Source organism: Alosa alosa, chromosome 2 (assembly GCF_017589495.1).
Source record: "Alosa alosa isolate M-15738 ecotype Scorff River chromosome 2, AALO_Geno_1.1, whole genome shotgun sequence".
Taxonomy (NCBI): domain Eukaryota; kingdom Metazoa; phylum Chordata; class Actinopteri; order Clupeiformes; family Clupeidae; genus Alosa; species Alosa alosa.
This window is the reverse complement of record NC_063190.1, coordinates 29,506,557-29,521,932: the sequence shown is the minus strand read 5'-3', so window position 1 is coordinate 29,521,932 and position 15,376 is coordinate 29,506,557. Positions and strand designations below refer to the sequence as shown.

Here is a 15,376-nt window from a genome sequence, read left to right as displayed (position 1 = left end):
CTTGCACGTGAGCTCTGAGAAATCATGCGTCCTTGCATGCATCAGTCTTATCAGTACTGTGTGTGTGTGTGTGTGTGTGTGTGTGTGTGTGTGTGTGTGTGTGTGTGTGTTTTTATACTTGTTATAAATATGTATACTTTATATTTTATGCAGTGTACCAGCCAACGTGTGCTGTGGAATTCTATAAAGCCCTGTGGATTGAATAGGGGTAATTAGGAATTACAGGTCAATATTTCCGAGCCTTTGCTTGACTTCATGCATGCATGTGGAAGTGTTTCTGTGGAAAGCTGCACATTGTGATAATTACGAGAGCTGTCATTAACATAGCACTACATGTCAGAGGTGAACCTCACAACGCCACACACACACACACACACACACATTTGTATGCCACACACACACACACACACACACACACACATACACACACACACACACACACACACACACACACACACACACACACACACACACACACACATTTTAATACCTTTATTTGTGTTCACATTTTACAATAGATTTCATTGAACACAAACAATCTTAGGCATTGTAAACCCAGTAGCCTATGTCTCTGATCTCAGTTCATGGGTACAAAAAACAGTGCCTTCTCCAGATGTGGTGACTGCCAATTATCACAGAAATTGAGCAGAATTTTGCTAGAGCCTTTGCTCTTGTCTTAGAGAGACTAGCAATCTGCAACCCCCTGACTACTAGTCTGTGGACATTACCTAGGCTTCCTAATATATACACCAACAGCTTACATTTGTACCCAAGCTGTACAACAATGTCTCTGAGTGGCTGATACTTTAAAAGCTTTGTAAGGTAGGCATCCTCTAGACTGTAGTCAAATGCACAGCCTACTTCAAGAATGATTACTTCTCTGCTGTCCTCATCAACAACAACATCTGGCTTTTTTGCAGCAACATTTGAAAACACATTATTTCCACTATTACGGAGTTTGAACATGCAAGGTGAGACGCATACATTCTTGTAGATTTTGCATGGTGAAGCATATGGAATTATGTGTTCAACTAGTAAGCCAACAATTCTGTCATGTATGGCAATGTACATTCCCTTATACACATAGCAGCCATTCAGAACATGAGACAGGGATTCAATAATTATCTGACTATCATGGTGCAAACAGTGGGAAGAGAATGTGTTAGGGTACCAAAGAGAAAGATTGAGTCTAGTTGGAAGAACTTGTAGTCTGGCTGTGGCTGCAAAAGTCACTATGTCTTCATCAACTGCAGAGTTTTTGAGTATTGAGTGAGAGACAGCATGATCTGCAGTAGGAAGGCAAGCAAGCTTTCCCTGTAGTTTTAAACCAGTCCATTGTTGTTGCTGTCGCTGTTGTTGTAGCTTTACAAGGTACCTTCGTGCATTGTCAGGTGATAGATGATGTCCTGTATCCACAACAGTAGCCCTTACTGAGGTTAAACTGTCAGTTATCAAATCCTCAGAAACGATTATGGTTTCTGTGTCAGGTTTCACCCAGTCCAAGGATACTCCGACTCTTACGCAAAGGTCATTGAGGTCAGGCCAATCTGACCAGACCCCAAAATCAGCACAGTGTGTCTCCATTTTAAAGTTTGATTTTCTTTTGAAGCCCAGGAAGCTTGGCTCACCTTCTCTTGCCAGGGACACACACACACACACACACACACACACACACACACACACACACACACACACACACACACACACACACACACACACTCACACACAAAATTTGTATGCCACACTCCTTCACACATACACATGCTTACATACACACACACACGTACCAAGACCTACAGCATGTTTAGGATAAAGGCTCAAGTTCTGCTGAGATTTCCATGAGGTGCATCTAAATCTCTGACTTAAGAACAGTGTCCTTAGGGGGCGCTTCACACAGCCAGTGAACAAGAGAGGCAAGAGAGAGAGAGCGAGAGAGAGAGAGCGAGAGAGAGAGAGAGAGAGCTAGATAGAGAGAGCGTGAGGCGAGAGGAATGTGTTGATGGAAAACGCAGCTGGGCGGCTGATTGTTCCAACCTCATCAGTCATGCTGGGGCCCACCAGCAGCAGTCACACACACACACTCAAATGCACCCCCACACAACTAAACCCCCTAACACACACACACACACACACACACACACACACACACACACACACACACACACACTCAAATGCATCCCCACATAAACACCCCCTCCCCAACGCAAACACACTCAAATGCACCATCACACAAGTGACCCCCACCCCCCCACACACACACACACACACACACACACACACACACACAAACACACCCACATACACACACACTCATATGCAACACCACCCCAAACACACTCACATTTGTGTGGCCACTCCACACCATGCTACCTCACCCTCAGAATGTATCTCCGTAATACACTTTAGTCTACCACCAGATATTCAAGTACAACCCTATAGCACCCTTAAACACACTTTCAATTAAATAGTCCATGTAGATCTCATGTGTCCCCTTTCCACACACACAGACACACACACACACACACACACACACACACACACACACACACACACACACACACACACACACACACACTTAAATTCAAGTACAACCCTACAGCACCCTTACACACATGCGCAATCAAATTGTCCATATAGCTCTTCTGTCCCCTCCACACACACACACACACACACACACACACACACACACACACACACACACACACACACACTTACATTCATCCACAGATGGTGCGGCCCTTTCAGCTGTCCTGAGTCTCTGTTCACCCTCTCCTGCTCTCATTTCCATGTACCGCTCCTCTCCCGCGGTGCAGAAACATGACGCTGCTCATTGACTGCTAGGCCACCGTGTCAGCAGCTCTGTTAAATCCAGGGCTTCCTTGCGTGACCCTCAGCCTCCCCTGCCTTCTCCCTGTCCTACTTTCTCCCTGTCCTGCCTGTCCTGCCTTCTCCCTGTCCTGCCTTCTCCCTGTCCTGCTTTCTCCCTGTCCTGCTTTCTCCCTGTCCTGCCTTCTCCCTGTCCTCCTTCTCCCTGTCCTTCCTCCCCCTGTCCTGCTTTCTCCCTGTCCTCTCTCCCTGTCCTGCTTTCTCCCTGTCCTGCCTTCTCCCCTTCTCCCTGTCCTGCCTTCTCCCTGTCCTCCTTCTCCCTGTCCTCCCTTCTCCCTGTCCTGCTTTCTCCCTGTCCTGCCTTCTCCCTGTCCTGCCTTCTCCCTGTCCTCCCTTCTCCCTGTCCTGCCTTCTCCCTGTCCTGCTTTCTCCCTGTCCTGCCTTCTCCCTGTCCTCCCTTCTCCCTGTCCTTGCTCCCTGTCCTGCCTTCTCCCTGTCCTCCCTTCTCCCTGTCCTGCTTTCTCCCTGTCCTGCCTTCTCCCTGTCCTGCCTTCTCCCTGTCCTGCTTTCTCCCTGTCCTCCCTTCTCCCTGTCCTGCCTTCTCCCTGTCCTGCTCCTGTCCTGCCTTCTCCCTGTCCTGCCTTCTCCCTGTCCTTCCTTCTCCCTGTCCTGCCTTCTCCCTGTCCTGCCTTCTCCCTGTCATCCCTTCTCCCTGTCCTGCCTGCTCCCTGTCCTGCTCCCTGTCCTGCCTTCTCCCTGTCCTGCCTTCTCCCTGTCCTGCTTTCTCCCTGTCCTGCCTTCTCCCTGTCCTGCCTTCTCCCTGTCCTGCTTTCTCCCTGTCCTCCCTTCTCCCTGTCCTGCTCCCTGTCCTGCCTTCTCCCTGTCCTGCTCCCTGTCCTGCTTTCTCCCTGTCCTGCTCCCTGTCCTGCTCCCTGTCCTGCTTTCTCCCTGTCCTGCTCCCTGTCCTTCTCCCTATCCTGCCTTCTCCCCACCCTTCACTCCTTCATTCCCTGTTGTAAAGGGGGGGGGATACAGACACATCACTTTCCATGACAGCACAAACGACAAGATTAACTGGGCTCAAATTACGCCAGAGATCTTCCCCTGGACGTTAGCGGTGGCCGTGGCTGAATGTGAAGTACCTGTAAGGGGGATCGATGCCATTGATTGCTCTGGTGGAGGGTAGGAGAGGATGGAGGGCGGAGTGGGAGCATTGGTGGCCACGTCAGCCCTGGAGAAGCACTCGCTCTGGGGGAGATTCGTGCCAGAGCCCCTGGCAGCGCAGTATTTACACTCCAGCCAAGCAGCCGTTGACAGCGGCCCTAATTCAGCACAAACGCGTCGGGTACACTTTGCATAAACACGTCAACAGGTGAAAAATCAAAAGCCAATTGTCGTTTCCCTGCTGTCTTTTTCTGTGGGATTTGAGCTTGCATTTGATTGTAATAGTTTCGAATTAGGATCACGTTTATTTTTCTTCACACGTGTGTGTTTATGTATGAGTGTGTGTGTGTGAGTGTTTCCATGTGTTTTTATGTTTGTAATTCCAGACATAATGGGATGGAGCGATTGCATGTGGGTTGTGCAGCAAGAGCATAGGGGTGCTCTTTGTGTGTGTGTGTGTGTGTGTGTGTGTGTGTGGTTGTGGAGGAAACATGAGGAATGTGTGTATTGGCCATTCCAGTGCTCCGCTCCAGCCGGCGTTTGCCTCTTTGTAGTCGGCCTGCTACAGCTGCCCCCTCTCTCTCTGCCCCCAACACACACACACACACACACACACACACACCCACACACACACCCCCACACACACACAGCTCCAGGTGCCACCCACTGTTCTCCTGCCCAAGGAGGAGGAGGTGGAGGAGGACAGCAACCAGCATGCTTTGCTGGTCTGGCCTGGCGTGTCTCTTCTTTACGCATTAGTACGGTTTCGCTTGTGAGGGCATTTATGTGTGAGAATGCACCAGTTTTGGTATGCAAGTGTTTGTGTGTGATATCTGTGTGTGTGTGCATGTATGTGTGTGTGCGTGTGCGTGTGCATGCTCTTCAAATGTGCAGGACATTGTGAGTACAGTTGCAGCTTCTAGTGATTGCATGTGTAACTGCTCCCGACGGTGTGTGTACCGTAAATTTCCAAACTATTAGCCGCAGCTTATACATTGATTTTGCAACATTTCTTCAGCTATGAGGTTATTACACGGGGGGCATATGGTATTAATATGGTATTGTTTCTTTTAACTTGCATAAAACACTCTCCTGTGTCGTATACACAATGCGGCTAACACACAGGAAATGACTGTATGTGTCAGAGTGTGTTGAATGTTACCATGCGGTGTAACAGGGAAGCTACTCCAGGCCCGTAACTGAAGTGTTCCGTTCGCGACGCGTAAAACACATTTTAGAAGACTGGTCTATTTTTTTTTGAACGTACGAGCCACTGTCACATCTGGTGTAGCTACTTCCACTGATTATAGTGGAAGCTAATTGTTGCAGCAGACGCAACGCGAACGGAACACTTGAGTTACGCGCCTGGTGTAGCTTCCCTGTAAGTGTAGGTGTAGTGCGGAGCTGTGCTGTGCTGTCAGCCTTCTTGCAGCAGGCATCTGACGCCACGATTTCACGCTATAGGGTTAGGGCAGTGGGTTGAACATGTGTGTATTTATGTGTGTGTGTGTGTGTGTGTGTGTGTGTGTGTGTGTGTGTGTGTGTGTGTGTGTGTGTGTTTGTGTGTGTGTGTGTGTGTGTGTGTGTGTTTGAGAGTGTGTGTGACTCAGAGGGAGGGACTGAAGTCTGCTGCTTTGTTCAGCTGGTTCAGCCCCAGAAGTTTCAGTGTGGCTCTGCGCCAGTACATGGCATGAGAGAGAAGAAGCGAGCGAAGAAGCGAGAGAAAGAGACATGCTGTTGAGAAGACGGTGAGGAAGAGAGAGGGAGGTGGAAGTGACAGAGAGGAAGAGAAACAGAAGTGAGAGAGAGAGAGAGAGAGAGAGAGAGAGGGAGTGAGCACCTCTTCATGGGCTGGATAGTGTTTGCATCAGTGTTCTGATGTCGCTCTGACGAGAGACCCTGCCTCGCTCTCACTGCTGACGGGAGGACAGGAGGAGGCTGTTGGGGGGTGGGGGTGGAGGGGGCTGTGGCCCCCCATGGACCCAGATGTGTCCATGTGTGCGCTACCTGTGCTGCTGGTCTCTCTCTGCGAGGACCCCCGGGCTGGGGCTGGGGCAGGGGCTGGCTCCTCGGGCTCTGCGGGCATCAGCATCTCCTCACCCTGCGCTGCCCCCCTGCGCCGGAGCCCCAGGCCCTGCTGCCGCTGCGGAGGAGGAGGAGGAGGAGGAGGAGGAGGGGTAGGCAGTCCAGCCCCAGGGAGGAGCCTCCTGGTGCCCACTGCGCTCCTACTCCTGCTGCTCCTCCTGGGCCTGGCCGCCTGCCTGGTCCTCCTCCGCTGGGCGCTGGCACAGGGTAGCACGCCACGGGCCAGCAAGGACCCCGAGTGCCGACCAGACCAGCGGACCAGGGAGCAGGAGAAGGAGGCGGCGGCGGCAGGGGGCAGTGGGACCCCCATGACCCAGGTCACGGACACTCCCTCCGCCACCTCCTCTTTCTCCCCCACGGGCTCGGTGCCCACCCTGGCCCCTGGCGCCCCCTCCAGGCCCCGGGGAACTGCCCCTACACCCAGCCCCAGCCCCAGCTCCAGCTCCAGCCCCAGTTCCTCAGCTGCCACCGCTGCCCCGCCCGCTCCGGGTAAGTGCCTCTGCCGCTTGTTTACACACGAGGCCCTATTGTGCAACCGCATGCAATACTGTTCTTTGATTTCCCTTGTGCGTTGTCTCCGAAATGATTGTGGCAGACAAGACCAGGCACATCTAGCTATGTGGCAGGAGCAGGGCAACAGGAGGGGAAAATAAAGACAAGTTAATGAAAGGGGAAAAAAACAGGACAAAGTTCACACTAGACTGTCTTTTAAAGAAAAAGTATCTCTCATTGTTGCTCCTCTCCTCCTCCCTCTAGGTCCTTCTCCTCCTCTGAAGTTGGCAGTTGTTTGTAGTTTGGGCTCTTGGCTCTTGAAAGGGGCTTTTAGTCCATTATCATTAGTAATGCTTTGTTTATGTGACTCTGAAATTCTTGGGAAAGATCATGTTCGGGACCCTAGTAATTTTTTTTTTACCGTCCGAGCAGAGATCGAGGGGCCTTCAGTGTGTTTGTCATTGATCTTGCGCTGCATCGTATACTTGCTTTGAAGCCGCTGGTGTGAAATATATATAAACATGATGTGCGCGCATATACAGCATGGGGTTTTGTTGGCTAGGGGCACTGCAACTTGTTGCTCTGTTGAAAAAATGCTGGAAAGATGGAAACCATAACAGAACATTCTCCCCAAATGGCGCTAGTCACTACTGGATGTCTGCTCAACACGCCCCACCACCCACCTCCACCCCATGGCGGTGCCAGACACGAACCAAAACATCAATGAAGCGTGAACTCTGGCGTCCCGTGGTGTAGGAAAACTACTGCGGCAGAAATGATCTCATGAACATCTCTCTTGCCCTTCTGTTCCTTGCTCTGACCATGTGTGTGTGTGTGTGTGTGTGTGTGTGTGTATGTATTTCTGTGTGTTGTTGCATCAGGTCTTTCATGAATGTCGCTGTGCACGGACAGGCATGTGTAATGGAGAGGGCCCGTGCGAAGGCTTTAGGAATCCCTTTAAAAGCGCGGAGATGTTTCACATAATGGAAACCACTCAAACTCACACCAGGAATGCAGCGCTGTATAATTTGACCTCTACGTTGAGCGATAAGAGATACCTGTCCTGGCCGTAACCAGAGACATCTCCCTGATGCTCGGCCAAGAATCCACAGGGGTGGACAGGTGGGTGTTGGAGTGTTAGCTTCCAATTGTCATACTGAGCCAGCACTTTTAGCTTCCAGTGCACATACTGAAGCGAGGCGGCTAGCAGCAGTCTGAGCTAGCTTTGCAGCGTCTGGCTTCGAATGCTCGTTTATGGTGGGACAACAAGCAGCAGCAGTCTTGGCTAGCTTTAGAGCGTCGGCCTGAAGCAAGACAACCAGCAGCAGCTTGCACTGGCGCTGCAGCATCTGCTTCTGCTTGGGGCTTCTTATAGCACTGTTTGGAAGGATAGCTGGATAGTTGTCTCTTCGCCCTCTTCAACTCTCTTTTTCATTGACCTTTATTCCTCTGAGCAATAGGGGCGATCCGTTTTGAAGGACACTGAATCAAAGTATGGCTGCACAGCTCGCCGCTGGTTTGAAAGAGGGGCTATTGGATGACATGATGTCATTTGTCAGTTTTCTCTGCCCTACGTTTGCAAGGCATTGTGCGTCTCACCCTGAGCGTGTGTGTGTGTGTGTGTGTGTGTGTGTGTGTGTGTGTGTGTGTGCGCGCGCTCGCAGGGCTGAAAGAAAAAAAAAAAAGTAAAGAAAACACGCAGGCCAACGGAGACCCCTCTTTTCATTTTTATGACCTTCCTAGAATCCTTTTTGGAGACTGCGGAAAGATAGACATGTTTATGAAGGATTCCAGATGGGCCTTCTTTCTCTCCCCTCACCCTCCCCCAGTCACTCTCCTCAGCTCTCAGACCATGGAGGATTAAACTCAGGGCCCACGTTTAGCTGGACAAGCCCTGGGGCAGCGTGGCTAGGGAAAGTGAGCCTGTGTGTGTGTGTGTGTGTGTGTGTGTGTGTGTGTGTGTGTGTGTGTGTGTGTGTGTGTGTGTGTGTGTGTGTGTGTGGAGGGAGGGTTGGTGGTGGTGGTGCCTGTGTGCATGCTGGTGCAACTAGTGTGTGTTGGAGTGTGGAGCGTTAAAGGGAGCTGTAGAAGGGCCTGTGGCTCAAGATAAAGGACACCTGGCTTAGTCTTTCAGCAGTCTCAAACAACTGCTCCAGCTGCAATAGCAACTGCAGCAGCCACAGCAACAGTCCATTCAGCATGCAGCTTTTAACGTGGACTCAGGTTGAAGATAAGTCACTAGTAAAATAAAGTTTTTCCTTTCATTTCGACACGCATTGACACATTGCATTGACACCTCATTCTCCGTATTATAAATCAGTCTAGTATCAGAATGGGTTTGAATCCTTTGTGTTGCCCTGTGTTGCTTTAGATTTAGGGTAAGGCTATTTGCACCTCTGGTACAATTAGCAGTGTATGCTATTCGTACCCTGGTGCAATTAGAAGTGAATTCTATTCGTACCCCGGTGCACACAGCAATGTGTTCTAATAATACCCCGTCTGGTACAAATATCAGTGTATGCTATTTGCACCCTTATTGATCACACAATGTAATAATAAAAAACAAGCAACATGTTTTTGTTGTTACTGTATGTCACAGGGTGTGAATAGCTCAGCTGTGTAATAGACACTCTGAATAAGGTATGCTGTTTGCATCAATGTATAGTTAGAAGTGGATGCACTTTGAAAACACATCAGATACATCATGCTGGATATCTATGCTGATATGGACTGGTTAATGTGTTACGAAATGAAAGGAGGGTGTTGGATGGACCAAAACATAATGTCCGAGAGGTGTTCTATTGCATTTAAGTCAGGGAAGTGTGGGGGGCAGTCAATGGTATGAATTCATTTATCCTCCAGGAATTGCCTGCACAATCTTGCCACATGTGGCCATCATTGTGCACCAGGAGAAACTCAAGACCCACTGCACCAGTACAGGGTCAGAATATTTCATCCCAATACCTAAGAGCAGTGAGGGTGCCGTTGTCCTGCCCACAGAGGTCTGTGCATCCCTCCAAGGGTATGCCTCCCCAGACCTTCACTGAGCCACCACCAATCCGGTCATGCTGAATGATGTTGCAGGCAGCATCATGTTCTCCACGACATCTCCAGACCCTTTCATGTCTGTCACATGTGCTCAGGGTGAACCTGCTCTCATCTGTGAAAAGCACAGGGCGCTAGAGGCAGACCTGCCAATTTTGTATTCTATGGCCGGGGCCGGCGATTGCTATAGGCGAGCTAGGCAATTGCCTAGGGCGACAAATGTGTTGGGGGCGCTCTCTAGCATTGCCCTTAGGCCTACTTCCCATTAATCATAGAATTAGAAAAACAAGCGAATTAAAACTGTTTATTAAACATGATCATCCTAGGCGCCCTATTGTTTCTGAAGTTCATTTGCTGCGGCACTTCAGCAGCCTACATGTAGAACGGTCGCAGTCCCTTACTCGCAGTTTCCCCAAATATTAACAAAGTAGCACTCACAAAAACTGTTCTGAAGTCGCAACTATATCTAGTCTATATATGCAACAATAGAGGGAATTACGCTGCTTTGGCACCCCCCAAACTCTGGGTGTTTTTATGTATACAACTCTTATGTGCATTCGCTACTGACTTTCCAGCTGGGTCTCCAACATGTCGCTCTCAAGCTCAGTCGCTTGCCGCCTTGCCAGAGCTGACACACGCTACTACATTTGAACACAATTGTTGCCGCGACTTGAGGCATTCCAGCCTATGAAATTAATAAAGAGTAAATCATGCATAAATTAAAAATAACTCAATAGGCTACTTGGCTATGCAATAAGGTTTCCATTACAGCACCGCGGACGTTCAATGAACGCATGAAAGCGGATGGTTTGTTTGAAATCCAGAAATCTGTTTGAAATCTTTCAACTACATGGAACGTAATAGTGATCATCAAATACCTCCCTAGATTTCAGTGCCCTTCAGTCCCAACATTTAACTATATAATCAAACAGTCCAAAAGTAAATTAAATATCAAAATAAAACGAAAAATGTCATGCTTTTGAAGGCCTACTGTATCAGTATGTATGTCAGCCCAAGAAAACGATGTCTCAAAAATAAAACTCGCGATAAGAAATAAAAAGGCTGTCTCCAGTACAATCCTGCCCCTAAAGGCCTGTACTTTGTCTTAAGACTCGCCATAATTTGAGGATTTACAGTATCTAAGTAGACAAACTGGCTTCAGATATCCAACAGAGTGAATACAAGATTGTGCAGTTTTAACTGTGGTTCGTGACGGATGCTGTTAATGGGGAGTTTTACATAGCCTAGCGTAAACCTATAGGTTATTATTTATTTACGTGCACTACAGTATAAAGGCTTTTTTTTTTCCTTATCAAAAGTGAGGGGACTCCACTGATCTCTTCAACACTGCGGGGGATTTGGCGCTTGGCGCTGTGTGTGACAGAAGCGGAATGGGAGAATGCGTGTAACAAAAAAAGTGTGTTTCACTAATTCACGGATTGGGATAAATGCAGACCAAATTTCCCTCACGGGATCAAAAGAGTATATATACTTGCTTACTTACTATACTTAACCTTTCAGAATTCTTCACTTTCTGCTGATCTAAAAAACGAATGTCCGCTTAGCGTTTTTTGTGCACGAGCAACGCCTTTTTTTTTGTTATGTCACAGGGTGTGAATAGCTCAGCTGTGTGGCCAAGGCTATTCGTACCATGGGTGTAAATAGACACTCCGTTAGATTTATTATGAACACCCGTTTCAGTCTGCTGACCTTTCTTCAATAAAATAAATTTGACTTCATTGGGTGATTTCTCAGAGAGGAATGTTTCCTATGAACCTGCCTGCTGAGTTTTTAGGGCAAAGCGCGGAGGGAGGATAGTAGGACCCCGACTTGTCTGCTACTGCTGCTGCTGCTGGCTGCTGATGAGCCTTGAGTTATTCACATAGCCCGAGGCTATGAGGTAACGTTTTGTTGTGAGTCTGTGATGAACAGGGTGAACTGGATTGAGGTTTTTTCCATGGGCTTAGAGAGAGAGAGAGAGAGAGAGAGAGAGAGAGCAGATCAGTTCAGCTCGCTCTCCTGAGAAGCACGGCTGCTGAATCTGTGTCAGCTGGTGACTCCCTCGGCCAGACCAGGAGTAATTAATGTGACGGCGGCGCCCGCTTTCACTTTCCTGCATTAGCCCTCAAGGATCCAATGACATAAAAAAAAATAGAACAAAAAAAAAAAAACAGGTCACACCCGTAAGCTCTCTCTTAAAGAAGATGTTTTGACACCTGTTCAGCCGAGTAGGCACGGTGGTTCCTGTCATCTGCTAACGTGCCTCGTTCTCTCCTAATTGAGATATCGCGGAGGGAGTACAGTGCTGCTCAGCCTTCTGGTCTGGAACAGATCTGGCATTCCCACCAGACAGCTCAGTCATAAACACAAAACGATCACATCCTCATCACCATCACCATCACGTACAAAAGCACAGACATGCCAGTGCTCTGAGCTAAATATGACATCTTCTCTTACTCCAGTGCATCTGAATCCCATTGGTAGGCTAAATGCGCTAATGAAACAGCATCATCTTGGCTTTGCGAGTGCTTTTCTATGCTGCTATTGTCTGTTAAAGAGAAAGTGTTTTGTATTCCTTTAAGACGTATAAATGTATGTATGTTATATTAGTGCATGTCGGAAAAAGCTGTTTTGAAAGCACACACAAATGTGGTATGTAGGACACGGTTAGTGTGTGCGTTTTCCATAAATAGCCAAATCCTCCGAGCATCTCATGTCTTCTTTAACGAACAAAAAAAAACAACACAGTTGTTTATGAGTGGAAAAACATCACCCACTCTCCAGGGCTTGTTGGAAAGCAGACCTAGAGCCGCCGCTGTGCACGCTGCTCTCCGGCACTCACGCAGCGCAAGCGGTCTGTAACTGACATTAAGACGAGCCAGAGAGGTCACTGCTCATCCCTTAAGGAGCCCCAACCGGCCGGATGTGTTTCTGTGGACGGGGTCCAGGCTGAGGACTGTGTGGTGCGGTCGTGCTATGTGGTGTGGTGTGGTGCGCAAGCCCACGTCATTAGCATACAGAGCCCTGCCTGGGTTTCCTCCCAGCAGGAGGTGAGTGCCCGAGGGAGGCGCACACACACACCTCCCAGCAACCGGATGGCACTCTGCCACGACTGCTTCATGTGTTTGAAGGCAAGGCAGGTGTGTGTGTGTGTGTGTGTGTGTGTGTGTGTGTGTGTGTGTGTGTGTGTGTATGCCTTTGAAAGCATACATGCCATCGCCATGTGCCTGAGCATTGACGCCACCTGACTGTTCTTTTGCAAGCCCTCTCTTTGCTCCATTCGGTTGAATGTTGCGCAATCCTCCAAGTTCCTCAGAGATTGATGAAATATTCAACATTGTTTTTCAAAACGCGCCCTATCAGCGCCGTTCTTGCCATTTTTATAACCTCTGATCCAAAGTTATTCTGCATGGTGCAGATGTCATTTGGCTAATAATCAGCCTTTTGACTCCGGGGGAGCTGTAATTGGACCCGACGTGGTCGAAAGTAAACAAAGCCTGCGTGCTGTTTGCAGTTGCAAGCTCAGGTCCCAAGGGTAGCAGCTGACCTCGGCTGGAAAGCTGAGGTAGGATCTTCAAAAAGATGGCCCGTGACGGTTCTTGGATCCAGGTGTGCAGGACTGAAATGCGTTTCCTTAAAGTCTTGTGATAGAACTTTCTGAAGACTCCAGGAAAGGCCATGGCGATGTCAAACTTAACAGAAAAAAAATATATATATGAGTAGGGTTTTTCGACATAGAGACAGGGTTTGGCCTAGAGAGAATTCAAGATAGAGGTGGTGGTGGGGTGGTTGCTGGGAAGTTTCCGACACATTTTGTTCCTCACTGGCACTGGTATTGTTCTTTGTGAGTACTTGTTTCATCACTGACTATGTAGCCTTAGGCCAAAATGAAAGCAATCCCAGTGAAATTCCTAAGAGTTGTTCCCCGCTGACACCTTTCTATTCATTTTAAAGCAGAAGGTCTGAGTCAACTGTCAGTCAAAAGAAGATGAAGTGTCATGCCTTCACCAGGTCACCTCCTCACGGCTCGTGTCCATTATCGCGGCAAAGCCCACCGCGCCGCACATAACCCATTGATTTCCCATGGAGAGCAGCATGCGGGTTTACGCTTCCCAATGCACCTTTTGGGAATAAGCGGCGCCGCCATTCAACAGAAGTGGCGCTGGCCAAGAAGTTGGGCTCGGCTGAACTTCACGCTAATGCGCGAGCAATTAACGCTGAGGCGGTTAGCCAATGAAAGTACATCTTCGTAAACAAGTTTTGTCCTTTGCTCTAGTCTTCTGGTCCCGAAACAATAGCCTGCCAGAAAGATTTGTTCCTACCGGATAATCGTAGGTTTTAGGAAAATATATTAAGCCATATAGTGGCTTAAGAAGTTAAGTTTAGAACAAGTTCACACCGCACCCTCATCAAAAGACCTTGTTGGCCACTTGAACCAAGACAGAATGTGCTTTGGAGGAACATGTCAGTGATATTTGTGAGTGTTTCAATAAAATATGTTAACAGTAGTAGGCTACCTCCACTTTAGTAGCCACGCTAGCTGGCATTGTGTAATTACAAAAAATAAACGCTACACCATACACTTTAGCCTATACACTCAACAAGTGGCTATCGGGAGGGGCTAGGCGCCTGTAAAGCCGCTTACCGCAATAATGGACACACGAGCCGTCACATGTGTTATCATGTGTATTGATCACAGAGAAGGAGTCACCTTTCATGTTTTATAAAGCTGTGAAACTATAGTTGGGTGTTGAGTGCTTTCCACATGTTGCAATTTGTTAACTCTGCTTCTTTGTCAGGTGCAGATTATGAACAAGACAGGTTTCGGCACAGCAATGTCTTTTTCTCAAACAAACACACACACACACACACACACACACACACACACGCACAGACATACTGTACAAGCAAACAGATAAATAATCTTTTATGTATAAACTTTCCATTTTGCACTTAGTTTCAATCACCATTCCTTTTCAGTTTTGACTTATATTTGTCATGGTGCATAGTATTCAGAAATACCTGTATATCCTTACGAAGGTGTGTCAAATCCCCAAGGTATGCAGACAAAGCAAAACATCCCTTGGGATCAATCAGCACTCCAATTGAGCTGCACATTTTGTTTTGCTAAAGGAGTGAATAAATCTGTATATCACACCCTTACACCCTTATGATGCCCTACAGAGCACCTGTGGTGAGATGGCTCTCTTGAAAAGCAAAAAAAAACATCCCAAAAACACCAAGGCATCATGCCCTTTCAGCCCGTCCGTTCCAGCCACCACAACCTTTTTCTATGCCCACTCTCTCTCTCTCTCTCTCTCTCTCTCTCTCTCTCTTTCTCCCTCTCTGCACCCAATAGGGCTTAGCACTCAGCCATGCAACTCGGCTCCATCTTATGCCCCGCAGAAAACATGTTGCGCGCTGCTCCGATAATGGGGAAGGATTAAGCGTGCATGACAGTTCAGTCCATTCCAAAAAGTTTGGAATCAACCCCCGGCGCGTGCACGCACACAAGCACGAAAGAGGCCCTGCCACGCAAGGCCACAGGAGACGCTCACCTGTACTTGCCCAATCCCAGGATCTTTTTTTTTTGCAAACGGGCTTTTGTGTGGGTGCTTTTCAGAGAGGCGCGATTTGACAGTGATCATTCTTAGATAAGTGAGTGAGCGCTTCAGAGAAAGAACTGAAGTAGTGGACCCCCCCTGAACTGAAGAGGTGGCTGTCGTGTGGTCATGTAATCCCCCTGACGACAGTATTACAAATG

At 48.4% G+C, this 15,376-nt stretch overlaps 1 protein-coding gene across 7 annotated transcripts in view; it reads left to right on the top strand.

Annotated features, from left to right (window-relative positions):
* Positions 1 to 15,376, top strand: part of nrg2a (neuregulin 2a) — a 74,624-nt gene that overhangs the window by 38,626 nt on the left and 20,622 nt on the right. The window lies entirely within an intron of this gene.